At 40.8% G+C, this 18246-nt stretch overlaps 1 protein-coding gene across 4 annotated transcripts in view; it reads right to left on the bottom strand.

The window, feature by feature from the left end:
* Positions 1 to 5815: 5815 nt before the first annotated feature.
* CDK14 (cyclin dependent kinase 14) overlaps positions 5816 to 18246 on the bottom strand; it is a 329549-nt gene continuing 317118 nt past the window's right edge. For all 4 annotated transcript variants that reach the window (XM_035319413.1, XM_035319415.1, XM_035319414.1 and 1 more), the window contains one exon: positions 5816 to 10089. The gene's annotated coding sequence lies outside the window, so the exon portion shown is untranslated. The remainder of the gene's footprint in view (positions 10090 to 18246) is intronic.

Genomic DNA, 18246 nt, shown 5'->3' with positions numbered 1-18246 from the left:
GGGAGAGTAAACCAGGTAGACACTGAGGATCACATGAGAAGAGAGATTAAATGGCATCTTTTCCTTCTATCTTTGTAGTAAAAGTCCAAGTTGAAATAAATAAATAAATAAAATAAAATAAAAAAGCCCACCTAAGGCCATTCCTCTAACTCAGGCTCCAGAAATACGTTTAAAATAACTTGGTTGCAATTTGTTTTTTCTCTGTATAGAAGAAAATAGTAAAAGAACCAGGTCTCAGGCATGTGTAGCTTTGATACTGTGTTTTATGGATGGCATGACATCCAACTCCAGTTTCAGGTGTTCACACACAAGCACAAATGCCTGTTATTGCACCAGCTGTTGCATGGATGCATTTGAATGCATGTTATGGATCGGAGGCAGTATCATAAATATGACTGAAGGTGTTCAAATTTATGGGCGTTGCAAATGAGCTGCTGGGTTGTAGCAAAGTACTTTCAAACACGTGTTGAGCTGGTGGAAACCCTGGGCCTGCTCATGGGTAACAGTTTTTGGATGGAAAAGAGGAAGGTTGTTTTTAGAGGGGAAGGGGGAGAAGTCCCTTGTGTCTCTTAGCACAAGCAACTTGCTGCCAGCTTGCACCTGCAGAAGTTCCCTGCCATGCTGTATGCATTTCAAAGACACACTTTCGGGACAAGCAGATGTGAGGAGCACAAGGAACAGGGGCTGTCTGAGCATACAAAACCCTGTGTCTGCTCTGCCCCATGCAGTCACGCAGGTCTAAGCAAGCCTGGAGCCGCAGCTGAGGCAAAAAGGGCCCACATTCACAGAGGCATTCTGTAAAATGTTCCAAAAAATGTCAGTGAACATTTTTTGCAGGTGTGATGGGAGTGGGTGGGCCGGTTCTCCCATCGGGGCCCCCTCTGAGCTGGGCAGGCTGCGGCTGCTCACCGGGCCTGGGCTGCAGCCCAGCTGAGACACACGAGCAGGCTCTTGGTGTTGCTAGTAACGGTATCTTCTGGCACAGCAGACCTTCCAGTCAGAGGTGCCATTTGCTGTGGGATAGCCCCTGAACGTCGCTTCAGTTTAAGGTTCCTTCTTCTCGGTGGGCCTCCTTCATGCCTTGTGTGCAACATTTCTGTGGCCTTCCCACCGTGACGCCGAGCCTGCGCCACTGGGCCTGAGCCAGCAGGGCTGCTGAGAAATGGCTGTTTGTTCAAAACAGGGCACCTGAAGTGATGTTCAGCAAGCCCAGCAAATGTAAATGTGCTCCTTGTTTGTTACTGGCACATTCTTGTACCAGACAGATTCCTGCAGTCAAAATATTTTGGTGAGAAGTGAGTGCAGCAGCCAGTTTTACAGATGTAGGAATTCACTGAGCTCAATTTTTTGAAGGGCACTGCAGGCTTCTCTTCATAAAGTTACTGTATACCTGGTACATTCATATCAGGCAGATGGGATGAGAGAAAACAGAAGTGAACAAATGATGTGCTGTGTCACAGAGGTTGTAGTTTGATTTAAGCACAGTAACAAACACCACACTAATAAGTAGCAGCTGAGAGTCCTGATGGCAGGAGGCAAAGCCGGCTTTAACTCCAATTTGTCATCAGTCCTCCAGTAAGAGGCTTGTGTCATTTCCAGACTCTGGCTCCTTTCTTTCCCTTGTTAAGTTGGTGTCTCCTCCAACCCACATGGCACTGCCGCTTCCTGCAGAACGGGTGCTTGTCACCAACCTCCTCTCCCCAAAACCAGGTATTTTCACATTTTTTTTATTTCTGCAGTGCTGGCGCAGGAAACCAAACTGACTAAATATTGCAGGAACACGCTGAAGTGTTCAAAGCTCTGTATTATTATGGAAGGTGAGTGTATAGCATGCTTCCTCATATTTAGGGATTTGTAAGGGCTCATTCAAAACTGTCTTAGACTCTCCCCTTTCCTTTGATCAATTGATTGTCCTAAATCTAAATTACAATTTCCTTGAGGAAAAGACTTGGAAGGATATCCAAATGTCCCCTACACACATGGGGGTCAGAAAGAGCAACCCAGTTATCAGGAGAGTGAGCATTCAGTTGACTTGTAAAACAAGGAAACTTGCCTGTGACCTAAGGACTACCAGGTTCATGGCCCTGTCCCCAGACAGCACACACATCTCTGTCTAGTGCCCTCTCTCCTGCTTCCTCCACCTCCAGTCCTGCTGCACCGACAGATGTTGTGTTTGAGCGGAGATCAAAAAAAAAGCAGCTGGAGCTGAGGAGCAGCAAAGGGCCAGGCTGCCGCATGCTGCCAAACAGAGCTCACTCACGGCTGTCTCTGAGCTGGCAGAGGAGTGAGATACCTGTGACTTCTAATGGAGTTGCTCCAAAATTACGGGTTCCTGCTACTCTGGATTAGTCAGTCCACATGCATGTGTGAAAACTAAGTAACAGCCAGTAGTGAAAACTGCCATTTCCAGATAGTGAAAACTGCCATTTCCAGTAGTGAAAACTGCCATTTTCCAGGCATTCCTAGAAAGGACATTGTTGATGTGGGAGAGCAGAAGTGCAGTTCTTCCATGATTGACATCTCCACCAAAGAGGCAGTAGTATTCCAAAATGTGCTGGGCTGCTCTCTGAGGGCTCAGTAGATAGACAAGCACTTGTGGCAGCCGGCAATACATAAAAAAAGGGCATGCTAGGGCTATAGTACTTTGCATGTATTAAATGTAATGGGCCAGAGCAGCATGCTGGGAGAAGAGTATATATAAAATGTTAACCATCTGTATGAAAGGGGCTATTTCTATAGAAAAACAAACAAACAAACAAAAAACTAAAAAGCAGAAAAATCACTTTTGCTTTACTGTCTGTATTGCGTGCATATAGAAGGGCACCTGAAACAGTCTCTGAAGAGCTTGACAGTTTTATGTATGTCTCCTGATGCACCCAAGTGGCAGTCCATGTTTATAGTATTTCCCAGGGAAGCTGACATGGTACATGCAATGTCTCCTGCTCCCCACTGACATGATGCTGATCATGTGATCAATGAACAGCTCTTTGCAGCTGACCACAGCATATTGTCATGTAATAATATATCGATATCTTTCCATCTGTCTGTACTTGATTTGAACACAGAAGTTTTACACTTTTCTGGTGTGATAAACCATTCTAGAAAAGTATATTGAATGCTCAGTCTTCACTAAACACTAGATAAAGTACTCTGTTGGCTGCTTGTGCCCATGAAAAGCTTTGAAAATAGACAGCTGAATCTGTGCCTTGGTTTTGGGGGTTGTTTTTTTTTTTTTTTTTCCCTTCCACAAAATGTGTATCTTTATATCTTCATGGTATATCCCAGGGCTGTGTGTACAGCTCATTTCATTAATGTATGAATATCTTTGAGCTCCTCAGGTGGAAGCTAGGGGCAAACTATTATAATTAGCTGGATTGTAAGCTGCACACCTACCCTTTTGATGGTAAAGTAAATCTATGCTGCAGTCCTAATTCCAGTTGAAAGGTGAGGCTGCAATGTTTCTATGATATCATAAATCTCCTTAGGCTTCAAGACTTTACTAGGGTGTATAGCACTGCAATGTTTTGTTGTGTAGCTCTTAAAGCTGTTATGTCTTTATGTGAATCACCATATTGATCCTTGGAAAATTAATTTAGAAATGCACTTGATTTTAGTTTAGCAGTTCTTTCCAGGCAGCGCATCCCCAGCAATCACTACCAGGCCCTCTGGGAAATAGGAGAAAAGGAAAAGAAAGGAACATTTTTTGGAATCACTTTCTCTCGCCCAACTCAGTACCAGCCAGCACAGGCAATAACGAAGGGGCTGCAGGACTGCTCTCCGCTATTATTGTGCCTGGCTCGCTCTCAGCATGACTCACTGCAGACAATATGTAGCACCACTCGCAAGGGGAATGAACAGTAAATACTTGGCCCTGGATTTTTTTTTAATCTGCTCATTTTTTATTTTTATTTTTTGGTCTGATTTGTATCCCTTTATCCTCGCCCATGTGCTATATAAGCTTCTCAAATCTAATGTCCATAACACCACCCCCCACTGGTAGCAGCAAGTCCTTCAGCTGCTGTAGGGTTTACTTTGCAAAGGTTTACAAGGAAAGTTTACATTATTTAGAAACTGTATGTGTTAACCTAGTGGCACGAGGTTGCTCCAGCACCTTCCTCCCCCCACCCCCCCCCTTTTTTTTTTTCTTTTCTTGGGGGAGGGGTGGCTGCCATTGTAGCAAGTGCATCTCTTGCTTTGCAGCAGCAGCCAGGCTTGCTTAGAAAGAAAGCCTTGGGGCTAAAAAGGCTAGGAGTGCAGCCAAGGGGTCAGGAGACAGTTTTAACTATTAGACTACATAATCAACAGCTCACTCTGAATATGATTCCTGGTACCCGGTGCTCAGACACACAAACCTTTTAAAGTAGTAACTCTCAGTCCTCATTTGTATCGGAGAGATTTGTAGGTTAAAGTTGCCACACAGGTAGTGCCTCAGGAACGCCAAACAAATCAGCTACCCAACTGAGACACAAACCTTTCATCTAGGCTCTGAAAGGCAACACCTTTCCAAATCTGACCTGGCCAGTGAGAACTGGGGGCAAACTAGAAATAGATGAACATGCCTGTGTTTCCTTGTTTTGTTTTTGTGCAATGCCTCCAGGGTGCAGCTGACATCTTGTGGAACCTTTCTGTATTTAAAAATGGGAATTAATCTCCTGAAGAGTTTTGCCATCAGAGCTGGGCCAGAACATGATTCTACCAGATAAAGCCCAGGACACTGCAGTCCTGTGATCAAGCTATATTGTGCCAGCTCTGAAAAAGACAATTTTATCTTCAGTTACTCCTAGATGGACAGAGCCAAGACCAGAATTTAGGCCCTCCGTTATCCATATTCCAGGTGAGTGGCTTCCCCATCAGCCTGGGCACTACAAGCACTTGATCTCCAGCCATCTCCCATCTCAGGGCAAAGTGATGTTAAAATCAACAGATTCCTACAGACTTCTGCATTTGCTAAAATAACATATTCTGACATTTGAGTAAAATATTCTAATCAAGTCTGTGCAAGCTGCATCGATTTAACTTGCATCGTCTAAAAATAGGTCTTGCCAAGATGTTGGTACCCAAAAGCCAGAAGCAACGGAAAGAAAGGAAAAACACTGAAGGTGCATATTGATTACGTTCACTGTGAGTGAGCACTTGCCTATCCAATGCTGCAGTGCACAAATAAATAAATTCCTGGTTAATAATCTAAGCAGCACATACTTACTGAGATAAATAACCGAGTATGAACAGGTGGAGATCCAGCTCCCACATCAAAGTTGTGAAAAACGCAGAGCATGTGTTTTACATAATTTTCCACCAGAATTATCAGGTCTTTATTTCAAAAGAAATTGCAATAAGCCAGAGTTTATTCTCCATACAATGATATATTTAAATCAGGCTTTTTTTTTTTTTTTTTTTTTTTTTTTTTTTTTTTTTTGTCAGTAAACTGGCCCTTCTACCACTTCAGTTAGATCCCAGTGTGTTGTAAAGAGGTCCGTCGTCACACATACATATAACAAATGGAAAGAGACACCAAATAATGTACTTACTAACTAGTACAGACAGAAACACACTGCACTAAAAGCCTTGCCCAGTGCAGTCAGCAACTGCCTTGTAGTTTTGATTAAGCTCATGTGTTTGGCTGATTCAGTGCCTAATCTTTTCAACTAATTACTGCCTAAGTGCTTGCTGCTTCTAAGTATTTTTCTTTCCAATAAAATCTGTTGCTTACAAACATTTCCTCGTTCATTTTTTGGAGAACAAAACAAGTAAAAGAAAGGCTTTATTCCCCAATTTAGGGATTTTATGTGGTCTAGATCACATATATGAGGGAGAAGAGAGATTCTGCTACACTTTATTCAATATGATGTTACAAGAAAACAACAGTTACAGCTGACAAACCATTACATCTTTCATAATACAGACAAATTACAAGGTGTAACAAATAATGCAACATTTATTTTACTGTACTGCTTACTATGCTGTTCTTCTGAAGTATATATATATATATTTAATTACATTAACATTGTTTTCATGTACCAGCCCTCCCCTTTTTATTCGTTAAAAAAAGAACACCTCTTAGTGCACCATACAAAAATCCACGTGGAAGCTGGCAAGCTGGGATTTTGTATGCAGCACCATTGAAATGCATCTGGGGGGATGGGGATTTTTAGTGCATCCTTTACTTTTAGATTTTTTGCTTATGTGAAAAATGCAAGGCAGTAACATACGGTCACTCCACCTAAATGCTGGTAGGGGAGAGTATTGTTATGCTCAGTAATGCAACATAATTCTATTTATATGGGGTGTCAGTATTTTGCTCCCCGGTCTGTACAGCCTAAACATTTTATATAACAAAGATTACAAAACCCAATAGTATTCACAGATGAGTATTTTGTGTGTGAGCATACCAGAGCACTGACTACACATTCAATTGTGTGCAGTGATGCAGAGTACACAGGAGTGGATGTCACCCACCAGCCCACAGGGAATTTATCACCCTAACTTCTTTCCACAGGTGCCTGAAGTCCAGAACCCCTGCACAACAAAGACAAAATGAAACCCCCAGTGCCTCTGTCTACTGCAGATTGAATTTTCAGTGCTGCATGTACTGACGTTATCCTAAAACATGGTTCTGTTTAAAAACAATAGTGAGAAACTAAAAGACCCAACCGACCCAGGACACCACACAATGATGTAATGTTGGCAGCGTTGGTGTGTCCTGACTGGTGCTGTGCCTGCTGGGTGTGCGTTAGAGCTGCTCTGAGCCCAGCACGAGTGGGGACGAAGCCATCTCCAGATGGCTGGCTTTTAAAGTCAGGTTCTGTGAACCTGGACTCGTAAGGAACCTCAGTACCATGCAGACCATCTCTGTCACCATCTTCCCTCCCCAGCCACCTAATGTTAGGTATCATACGCTGTTAGAATGTGCCTCCCACTTCTATCTACCTACTGCACCTGCTGCCCTGTGGCTGCTCTCCACTCTGGCAGCTAAGCCACATCCTCTCAGTATCATTAGGAAAGATCTCCTGGGGCTTGGCCAAGTGGTGAGACAAAAAAAGTCACACTGCTGCCAGCTATCAACTCCAAGCGAGTCCCGCAGTGTCTCAAGGACTGGGCTGCAGAGACTACTGGTCATTTAAACCAACTTTTGACTATTGATGGCATGAAGCACTGTGTTCCCAGCACCTGCAGCATGTCTGGAAGACCAGGCTAATTTTTCTTGTCCCTTTGAAGATTCTGCAGGGAACCGGTCTGGGAAGGATGTGAGAAAGAGAGCAATGCTACTGATATTCCCTGAAGCTGTACCAAGAGCATTGATGGGATTTAACAAGTCCATTCATCAGCACTGAGAAGAGCTATGGGGAGAACCTCACTTCTGCAAGATGCTGGAGAGATGGGCCAGTCATTGGGGGATTCTAACTGATGGGTGTCAAATCAGGTTAGTGATGCAGGTAGGGGCTCTACTGGAAAAAGAAAAAGGGGAATAAGGCTGTACAGTCAGTTCCCTGGGCAAAGGAGCTTCCACTTTCTCAAAGTGATAAAAAATTTAACATTTGAGGTTTCCCAGAAGATTGGATGATCCAGGAAAAGAATGTGCAGCACTCATGTGAATGGCACCAGCTGGCTGAGCACAGGTGCCCTTTTTGCAGGGAGAACACCCCCAAGACTCAGTGCCTCCACAGGTGACAGCAAACCCAAGTCACCACAGGGAATCAGAACAACCCGAAAGGAGGAGCATAAGTAATCCCAGTCATCCCTTAATTGATCTACAGCCGAAATAACCCCACTAGTGCTGAAAATCAAGTTACTATTTAGGAACCTAGGTATTTATGCACTTTCCTTCGGGCAACTGAGTTTGAAGATGTGTGGATGAACTTTAATTATTTCAGCGGTTGCTTAAAAGTGGGAATGGGGCAGAGAAGATAATCTCACACGCACGTGTATGTACACACACACACACACACACACATACATACCTTAAGCAAATACTCCATGATTCACTATGGATAGCAATGTGCTAGGCTTGTGGGAACAGTTAGGGAATCACTCTCTATATTAAACCTTCAGATGTTTAGTTGAGCAGCATAATTGCTTGCCTCCCAATTTAAGCTGCCAAGTAGATGTGTCTATGAAACTACCCTTATATTCCTAATTGAAATCTTTGTTACATTTTCAAAAATTCTTCAGATTTTTGCAGCAAGTTTTTTTTCTAAAAATAGCTAATTTTAGTCATCAAACTGCACACAATTTAAGTAGCAAAGATAATGTATAAAAGACTTTTCTTTTACAAAAAAAAGCAACATGAAACCCAAACAAACCACGTCTAAGGCAGTTTCAGTGTGTGATAAAGTCAAAAGTTCAGTGGTCACTTTTTTCCCCCCTCATAAATGCAGGAGAAAAATTGTAGTAACTTCTAAATAGGATTGTGACTGAAAGTGGCTTTCAGATGGCTTTTACCAGATCCTGAAACAGATATGTCATTGGGGAAAATTGTGTTTTAATGGCTGTGCAAATATTGAGAATATTTCCACGGCTCAGATCTTTGAAAGTGTAGACTCATATCCTAGTTCATTAAGAGGCCTTTCGTAGCTACTTGAGCATTCAAGGATTTGCCTTATTGGGTGTTCTTTTCTTATTAAACACCGCTGGAGTTTAATAAGATGGCAGTACCACAAATCCTGTTCCCCTCCTTTTAAACACTGAAAGCTAACCAAAGTGTTACTGCATTTCTTAAAAGTGTAATTCAATGCACCCAGCAAGCAAAGGATGTCAAATTTATGTGTAGAATAATATTGCCTAGCAAGCGGTTCTGTCTGAGCAGGAGCATAACTCAGCAGTGGTTTTTGCACCATACCCTGCTCTTTCTGAATGCAAAGCATTGTATTATGATCAGGGCAGGTTTATTCCACCCTTGAGCACAATGTTCTCCCCAGACACGATGTAGCAGGGGCTTCCTTTTCTAAAATCACACAACTTTGTTTCTTGCAAAGTTTGCATTTGAATGATTCATTCAGAAAAGCGATATAAAGACACGTCATCCGGCAGTGCCTTCCAATCAGATCACGATACCTACAGAAAATAACTTGAAAGGTGCTTTGGTGTGGAACAGCAAACAGGTTGGGATAAGGAAAATTCTCCATTTCACTCTGTAAGCAGCAAAATAACACAGCTGGATTTAATGGCTCATTAAACAAAAGTTTCTCTGTACCTTAGTATCTGCCTTGAATTAAACGGAACAGTTTCAGCATCTCTGTTTTCTTTTCAAGAAAACTTTCTGAAAGGTAAATAACGTGAGGAAAAACAGAGATGTTAGCCAAGACCCATCAAAGAAATAAATATGCATAATGGGAGTAAAACCTTAAAGAATTTGTCTTGTATCTGTCAGCTGAGTACATCTCATCATTTTTTGCTTTGTCACAGGCCTATTTTGAAAACTGGCATGCTACATAGCCTAAGCAGAGTAACCAAATTCAGAGTACTGAAATAAACATGCAATTATTGCCATGTTTTTAATATGGATATAAATGGTCTGAGGAGATAATGAAAAAAAAAGAAATAACCCAACAACACTTCAGGAATAGTGGCAAGGTGCTGTAATTGTCAGCCGATCAGACAAGTTGGGCTTGCTCTGGCAGAAATTGTCTTCCCATTGGTTGCAAAATGTGCACAACTCTCAAAGAAAACACACAGTCCTTTATGCCACCATTGGCTTTTTTTTTTGTACAGTCATTACTGAAGAAGTGTGAACACCAAATGTGTTGTCTTAATGTATTTAAGACTTTGCTGGTGAAAGCATAAAAATCCTTACAAAGATGCAGCACTGCAGTGGAAAATCAAACAAAATCAAACACAAAAGACTGAAAGAGTACATGCCATGTATCAGTAAGCAAAAGCTTAATCTTCACATAGTTCTCTGAAATCACAAGGTATCCAAACACGTGCAAGGTTTTAAATAAATTGCAGGGAAAAACAGGGTCTTGCCAGCTTCAATTTTCTTTTGAATGAAATCCACCACAGAGAAAGAAAGGAAACAGGCCATGGTTCCTTCCTGGTGTCGGCCTCCTCATTAGGTTTTTGTTTCCCTCCTCCAAACTGGTAAATTTAATCCTGTAAGGAAACAATATAAATTATAATAAGCTTCACGACTTGCATTTTAAAATGATTTTTTACTCAGTAAATAATAGGTTAGTCTAAAGCCGGTTATGAAGACACCAGCTCAGAGCAAAGGACAGACATCCAAAGCGCTTTCAGAGCTGGTACCTCAAGCAAACGAGCTTAGGACACCGATGTTTGCAGGGTGGTTGCCTAAATGGGATATATTAATCCATATTCATATATATCTGCCCCAAGTGCTAATCTTCAGAGGTGCCATCAGCATTCACATTCTCCATGGAAATTACAGGCGGCTATAAATAGACAGCTGGCTCTGCTAAAGGTGGTCACACCCCATGGATGCAAAGGAAGGTTGCTAAATGCGGGCACGGCTTCAGGAGTTTATGAGCTCTTTTTGCCCCTTTTCTTTTGGAGTCCCTAGTGATTGCCTTCCCAGCAGTGCTTGTGACCACTTTATGAAAAGGTTTCCTCAGCTTTGCTTCCCAGGAGTTATTTGAGGTACCTCGAGGTGTCACGGACACTTTTGTAAACACGGCCAGGTTACGGAGCTCCTTGGTGTCCTGCATTTAAACACGTTCCCTTTTACTTGGGTGTTTTCCTACTTATAAAAATATATCAAAATCCACTCCTTTCATATATAGAAAGTAAACATTACACCAAGAGTTTCGTTTACATTATCTTTTACTCTGCTAATGATGCTGTTTACAGAGGCTCAGTGCAGTGATTGGACTTGCAGGAATGCAACACGATGTCCCTGAGATTTACACAAACCAGGAGGCAGGCCAAGAACATCAGAAGCATCACTTTAAAACAAAACTAACAACTGAAGGTGAGCTAGGTGAGGGCCAGATAAAGGCTGGATGGACTCAAGCCATTAGAGTAATTAATAAATTTATCTCTTAATAAACGTCCATGTAGAATTCTCTGCCAAGTAATAAAGTGGTACTTCATTTCCTGATAATGCTGAGAAATTTTGCAGTTTTACAAAGTTCAGGTATCTTTGTTTTACAGGGATTTTCAATCCCTGGATTACAATTACAATTACAATTACAATCCAAGCATTACAATTACAAACCTGCTACATTTTAAAAATGTTTTTGCAGGAAGACAGTCAGATATGGAGGAATTTTAGCACTTAAGAAAAAGAAAACTTTAAATTAAATATTCATCAAGCATAGAACTGGTTTGTATTAGCATGTCCTAGAACTATTTAAATCAACCCGAATGCAGGTGCCAGTGAATCTAGTCTAGCCCTCATTTCAAAAGCAGGAGAAAAACAAGACATCAGTTTTGAATTGCAGTTTCAAGTATAATATTTTAATTGTGGCTTTCATCAAAACAGCCTAATCTCTACACAGCATCTACACTTCATAATTTCCAGGGTTCCTGTCATGGTTCTTTATAGCTCTTCTTCTGCCCTTCAAGTGCCAGAATACCTGATTGGGATTAACAAAAGCCTGTTCTTAATGATGCATGGCAGCACCTTGGGCCCTCCTGGAGCTTGGTCTACCACCTCTTGAGTCTTGCTTGGGTTGTTTCCTAAATGCCTTTGGAGCTTGTGTGGAATGTCTGTTCCACATGAAAGTCCCACTTTCCCCAGGGTCTAGGAGTTTGGCTGAAGCCCCAGTCAATCTTGTTTCAAGGAATACATTAGAGTTGACCCATTCAATTTACCCTTCATAAACTCAAAAAGAAAAGCAGTGATTCACATCACATGCAGAGGTTCACAACTGCTTACCGGGGAAACACTGCTGCCACTACTGCCCAAATTCCACATTCTCCTTCCTTCAAACCAAACCAAACCAAACCAAACCAAACCAAACCAAACCAAACCAAACCAAGCCAAGCCAAGCCAAGCCAAGCCAAACCAAGTCAAACCAAGCCAAGCCAAGCCAAGCCAAGCCAAGCCAAGCCAAGCCAAGCCAAACCAACAATACTTTTTAGAGATTACCTCTTTGGAGCCCCAAAGCAATGAAAGAAGCAATGAAACTCCCCAGACTCCATCCAATGTCAAGCCTGCATTCCCTACCACCACCACCACCCACAGTACAGCTGTGAAAAGGGGGCTTGCAGTTTGGAAACCACAACATCCAGATCCAGAACAGCTGCTTGATTTCAGGCTGACCGGGACATATAGGACAAGTGACAAAATGATTTGGATAAAAGACAAAGAACTTTTTCTGGAGTTATCGAATTGCTCAGATTGGAGAAAAACTGCATCTTAATTAGATAATTATATTAATTACAGAGAACATTTTCTTTTCCATCAGTGGACCTCAGAAGGAGGTCAGCATGACACTTCTCCCAGGGATATGCTAAAATTTCCCAGTGACAACGGTACATTTTCCGGCTTCAAGTTTGGCTCTGTATGCAAAACTGATCGCACAAAGCAGGGCTTGAGCCTAGGAGATGGGGAATACCTTCATCAGAAGCTTGCACTTTCAGAATCAAACCCTGTAACATTCAAAGCTTTCCCTAGAAATGAACAAAGCTGCCACCATGTAACACGGGGAATAACCTTAGCATATTGGCAACCGCTGCCAGCATCAACGCGGAACAAGGTCTAGATCAAACAATAAACTCAATGGGAGGGAAAAAAAAAAAAGAAAAGAGGTGATTTCATTCCAAATTTCCCAAGTGGATCTGGCGGGGGGAAAACTAGAAGACCAGAGCAACAGAATGGCTGGTGATCACAGTCTCTGTGAAGATGCATTCAGACGCACTGCCTGCCCTGTTTGGGAAGCAGGGATGGATGAAGACCTCCCACCATCCCCATCAGCACCCCAGTGGCCAGGTCCTTCTGATGCTGAACCCTGAGGTATGGCTGCCGAGATAATTCTACTTTGTATAAAATCCTTATGTGAGCTTTGACACAGAGAACAGGCCTGATGGTTAGGAATACATACACTGGGAATATCTAAGGCCTGCATTGGAGCCCCTAATTCTCTGAATGCTTATTGTTGATTCGAAGTGTGGTCAACAGGTGAAATCCCTTCTGTCTATACCTCGGAGCCCTCATGGTTAATGCCTTCATCTGGGAAATGGGAAACTGAGGTTTACCTGTCCTGAGGCAGAGGAAGAAACTGAGCACAGGGATGCCACCTCTCAGACAAGCGCTGTAACTGCTGTGGAGGAAGAAGGGAGTGTCTACTTGTCCACAGCAGAAAATCCACAATAACACACATGAAATTTTATATGGGTGAGAACCCCTTAAAAAAAATAAATAAATAAAGGAAAGCATTGTTTCTCCAGTGAGGCTGTCAAAGTGAAACATGGGTTGTTCACACAACCAAGACCCGGGGCAGTTCCTGAAGCACAACTCTCCATACAGTGCTGCTGTTCAGTTCCCAGATGGCTTAGTATTCCACGTTTGCATTTTTAAAGTTATATTTTAGAAATACCCTTGCTTAGAATTTAATACATTTTCCTGATCATACAAATCAAAGTTTTGCTTGGTGACTTGGCAGATTGTGTTTATGGCCTCTGGTCACAGCTTTGCTTATAAAAGCGTAAATTGTTAAATGGGATATTTACAACTTGTGATTTCCCAAGAGCAAAGCAAAATAGGGTTCTTTCAGATCTCTCTCTTTTTTTTTTTTTTTTTTTTTTTTTAAAAAAAAAAAAAGGACCCTGAAATGTAACAGACTGTCTTAAAATGAACTTGTATTTTTTTTTCACCACAGGTCCAGGCAGTTTTGATTTTCACCATGACTCTACTACACCTACTAGAAGATTACATTGATGATAACAGCAAATTAATGATGTGCCTGAAATATCAAGTGACCTAAATCAACTAAGTTTGTTATCTAGAGAAATCATCTGCTGCATACATCCTGTTTCTCACAGATCCTAAGTGGGACAAAATAAGGTGTTAACACACCTTAAAATGGCAGTGGCTAGTGTCAAAAGAGAGTAGCTGTTGATGTAACACTAAAGCTCATAATGTAAACATTAATCATGCTCTCAAGCCATGAGGCAGAGAAGGGTGACCAAAGAGCCCTTACATCCCAAATATTTTCCTTTTAATTAATAATAAAATGCCCTTTCCTTTAAAAATGCAAATCACCAATTCAATACATGTTCTTTTTGGCAGCATCAGCATCCTTCTCTAGGTGCTTTTAGTTTTTGTATAAATTATAAAACAGGGTGGAGCTGTGCTCCTGCAGTGTCCTTAGCATGCAAAGCATACTCAGAGTGCATGTCTATTTATGTTGCAGCTGATTTAGCATTATTATAACAGTCTTCATTCTACAACACCAGATTTAAAATCAAAATCTGAGCTGACAACTGGAGATATTGTGTTCCTGTGATGTGAAACGTGGGGGTATTTAAGATCATCAACAATATATTCTTTCTCTCCCTCCAAAAGATATGCACACAACAGAGCCACCGCTCATCCGCTCTAAAAAAAAAAAAGTACACTATTAACAGGTGATTTTTCCCCCACAGCTTTTATTCCTCTCTTTGTTAGAGAAGTCATTTTAAAAAGCCAGCCAAACATTATCAATACTATTTGCACTCAGATAGTATCTACATGCAATTCGTTGCTATAAATATTAATTAATTGGATCACCAATACCCATAATGCAATTTTATTTTGACCTACATGCCCTATGAACTAGATATTTTTTGGATTCAATTTTCTTAAAACCAACTGTCAGCATCATGTGATGGAAGAGATGAAAAATGAAAATGAGTGTTCCCGCTGTGCAGGTGAGTGACCTGTGGGAGACAGCTCTGCCTGCTAGGATTTTTACACGTACCATCAGACACAGACCAATTGATTAGATCATCTTATACCCGCCACCAACTAGGCTCAAGAGACTAATTAGAGAGAGTACTGCCTGCGCAGGCACCCCATTGACACCTAATTTGCTCAGCCAAAGCCTTTGGGGAGAATGTATTATCTCTGCAGCTGCACTTCATGCATTTCTGATTTGAGGCATAAGCAAGGAGTACTTCTTCACTCTTTTGAGCAAACTGAGTATATAAGCCCTTAAGTGCTAAATACAAGCAGACAAATTAAATCTGGCCAGCCTCCCGTAAATTCTTTTTCCCCTTCAAATATATATATATATACACACATATATATACACACATGCACATCTTATTTCATATCCGTGTCTATATGTGCACAAACACAAACATACAAATAACATGTATGTATGAGTGTGTGTGGAAAGCATGACTGCATATAAAGACATTTTTATAAATATATGCTTTAAAATATGGAATTGTCACATTGTTTAAAGTGCTTTGTTTCTCAGGGAACTTCTAGTTGTGTGAGATTTAACAGCAACACAATTGTTCTAATATATGAAAAATAAATGATCTGCAGTATTGTTAGCCTGGGCTCTGAATTACCCCATGGACAAGGCTCAGAACACTGCTGCCTGTAAAGTTTCTCTGCATATCTTCAGAGGTATTAGCTCAAAGATTATTTCAGTGTAGTGCCTGGCTTTGTTGAAAGCTTTTCTTCGGTGGACTACACCTTGTTTGTGGTTCCCGAGGAACACTGTTCACTAAAGTTCAATATAAGATTACTACAATTGCTTTCTGCTGGGCTTTAGCTTTATCTAGTTACCCGTGCCCCAAAATACACTGGAGAGGCAAGACTTAAGGCTGTCATTAAAAATTTATTTTAAAGGAAAAAAAAAATGACACTAGAAAACCTATGCTTTTTTACAGATTGAGAAGGATTGGAAGAAAATATTTTCTGCCATGGGCTGATATGTGATTCCTGAACTCAAATACCTTGTTACATACAGAAAAATGGTGGTTTTGCATCATGGCTAAAATAGCACTGAAATAAAATATCCTCTTCACTGAGATGTGGCTATAGGGGAATTTTCAGGAGTCTAATGAAGCTGAATTGTTAAGTCAATATAATTTCAGCTTGTGCCAAAGCCCATGTTGACATTGTCAGTTCAACTCAAGATTTTGCTGTATCAAAAGAATTAAAGAAGCCTTAGCTAAATACATGCAAGATACTGGCATGGCCAGAACATCAGATATAACCTCCTTTACTAAATACAGTATGAATGTGACTTCCAAATTTTTTCTTATAATGGGACATAGTGAAAAGGGAACATCCTCATCTTCCTCCCCTTACACATAGCTTTCCCGATTCACTTTGCACTTATTCAATAATGTTCAATCTTCCTGAATATTCAGATGACACCTCTGGGTTATCATGGTAAGCGTTGGCTGTTCACAGAACGTAGTACTGTATGGGATATATATTGTAATAACTACTATCAGTCATTAAAAATAAGCCACAGCTGACAAATAAGGAACAAAGCATTTAGTATTTTTTCCTCATTTTCTAGCTCTTTCCCTAGATCTTTCTACCGTGTCCCAGTTACTGTATTGTTACTCTTATACACACTGCATCTCCCAGACTCTTATCTTCAGCAACTAATATTGCTGTATATTCTTCTATAGAGCGCTAATGTATGACATCAGAATACAGATCGTGTATAAATACATGACTCTTTACAGAATTTGTCTTCCTGCCATTTTTTTTCCCAGATGGACTTTGTCTTTGGGCAGATCGCTGCAACTGCAAGTAAAGGAAATTGCAAGGTGGCCACAGGAGCACTGTCTAGTGTCAGGGAGGGTGAGAGGGGATGACCCTAAAAGAGATAAGTGCTGGATGAGGACTGTAAACTAGTCAGAAAATAAAACATTGGAGTAGAAACACAAATTTATAAACAAAGCAATTTTATGAGCATACAGGCATTAAAGGCTCAGTGGATAATGGTCTGGGAAGTGGGAAAACAAGATTTTGACTTACCTACTGGATGTCACCATAGGCAAGTCACTTTATGCCTCTGTAAACTCTGTTTTGTAACAGAGGCTTTGTTTTACATTCCAGCCTCTGGGTTTAGAGTGTCTCCCAAAGTGAGTGCCCAATTTTGGCTAGAGCAACCACCAGTTCAAATTACAGAAATACAGTTAAAAATTATCAAAAAAAAAAATTAGAACAGCTGCAAACTTTGGAGCTTGTTGAAATCCTTACTTGAACTATCAGTTCTCCAAATTGTGCCTTTACTTGTAATAAGAATCCAAAATGAGAGTCCTGCTTCACCTAGAACTTTGCAAACACGCATCTGACAGCCCAGCGAGGGAGGCTGATTCTGTAGAGTGAAGACTAACCCTTAAATTCTACACTAGTTGCTAAGTAGCATATATGCATATCAATAATTGCAAACCAACCATGCATACTTTGCACATAGCTCTCTTCAGAATATTAGAATTAATTCTTCTACACTATGTCTTCCTAGGAGAAAAGGAACACAACTTCTGATTATTACTGTAATATTTTATTAACAATATTTACTTCCAATGCCATTTGGTAACTGATCGGTTTCACAGCTGATTTGTAGGTATACCTTAAACTTTTGAGTGCCTGTGGTAACTTCCAAATGAGTTCTCTCCAAGTCTTTCAGCAAAAATTCTTTACTACCCTAGCTGCCCACAGCTGAATTTTTTTCTTTGAGTTGAGAACAAAGTCCACAAAGCCTTTTACAATTACCATTTGAATAAGGCTTCACATGAAAAATGGCCAGGACTGAATCTACTACGTCTTCTAGTTTTTGAGAATAAAGCACAGCCCTCTGTGAGCAAGCTCTGGGAAAACTAATACTTCAGACGAAGATACTACAAAAATAGCAGTGTTATTGAGCTCAATATATTTTGCAAGCGAAGCCACAGAAACCTTATTAAAAACAAAAAAAGAAAGCTGAGGATTTCAGTACACATCAAGACCAGAAAAATATTAGTGCTGTTTGTTTGCAAGAATATACTTCTCAAACCTGACAAACAGCCAAATACTTACAACTTCTTACACCCTACTTTTTGTTTTTCCTTTTCCAAAGGCTTCAGGATTCAGTTTGTTATTTATATTTTTAATGGCTCAAAAATTTCTCTCTTCTCAAATTCAGTCCCTGTAAAGGCATAAATTTTCACTTGTGATTACATCAGTAGAAAATCTGCAGGACGTAACCCAAAGATTCTCTAGATTCCAATATGCAGGAAACCCAAACAAGCCCCCCACCCCTCCCCTCTCTTTCTATTTTGTGATTAATGCGATGTGTCTAAATCATTATGCTTCTCACCCTGATACTTGGGGAAAAAAAAAAAAAAAAA

Source organism: Oxyura jamaicensis, chromosome 2, assembly GCF_011077185.1.
Source record: "Oxyura jamaicensis isolate SHBP4307 breed ruddy duck chromosome 2, BPBGC_Ojam_1.0, whole genome shotgun sequence".
Taxonomy (NCBI): domain Eukaryota; kingdom Metazoa; phylum Chordata; class Aves; order Anseriformes; family Anatidae; genus Oxyura; species Oxyura jamaicensis.
Note: the sequence above shows the minus strand (reverse complement) of the source record. Positions and strands in the feature narration are given on the sequence as shown.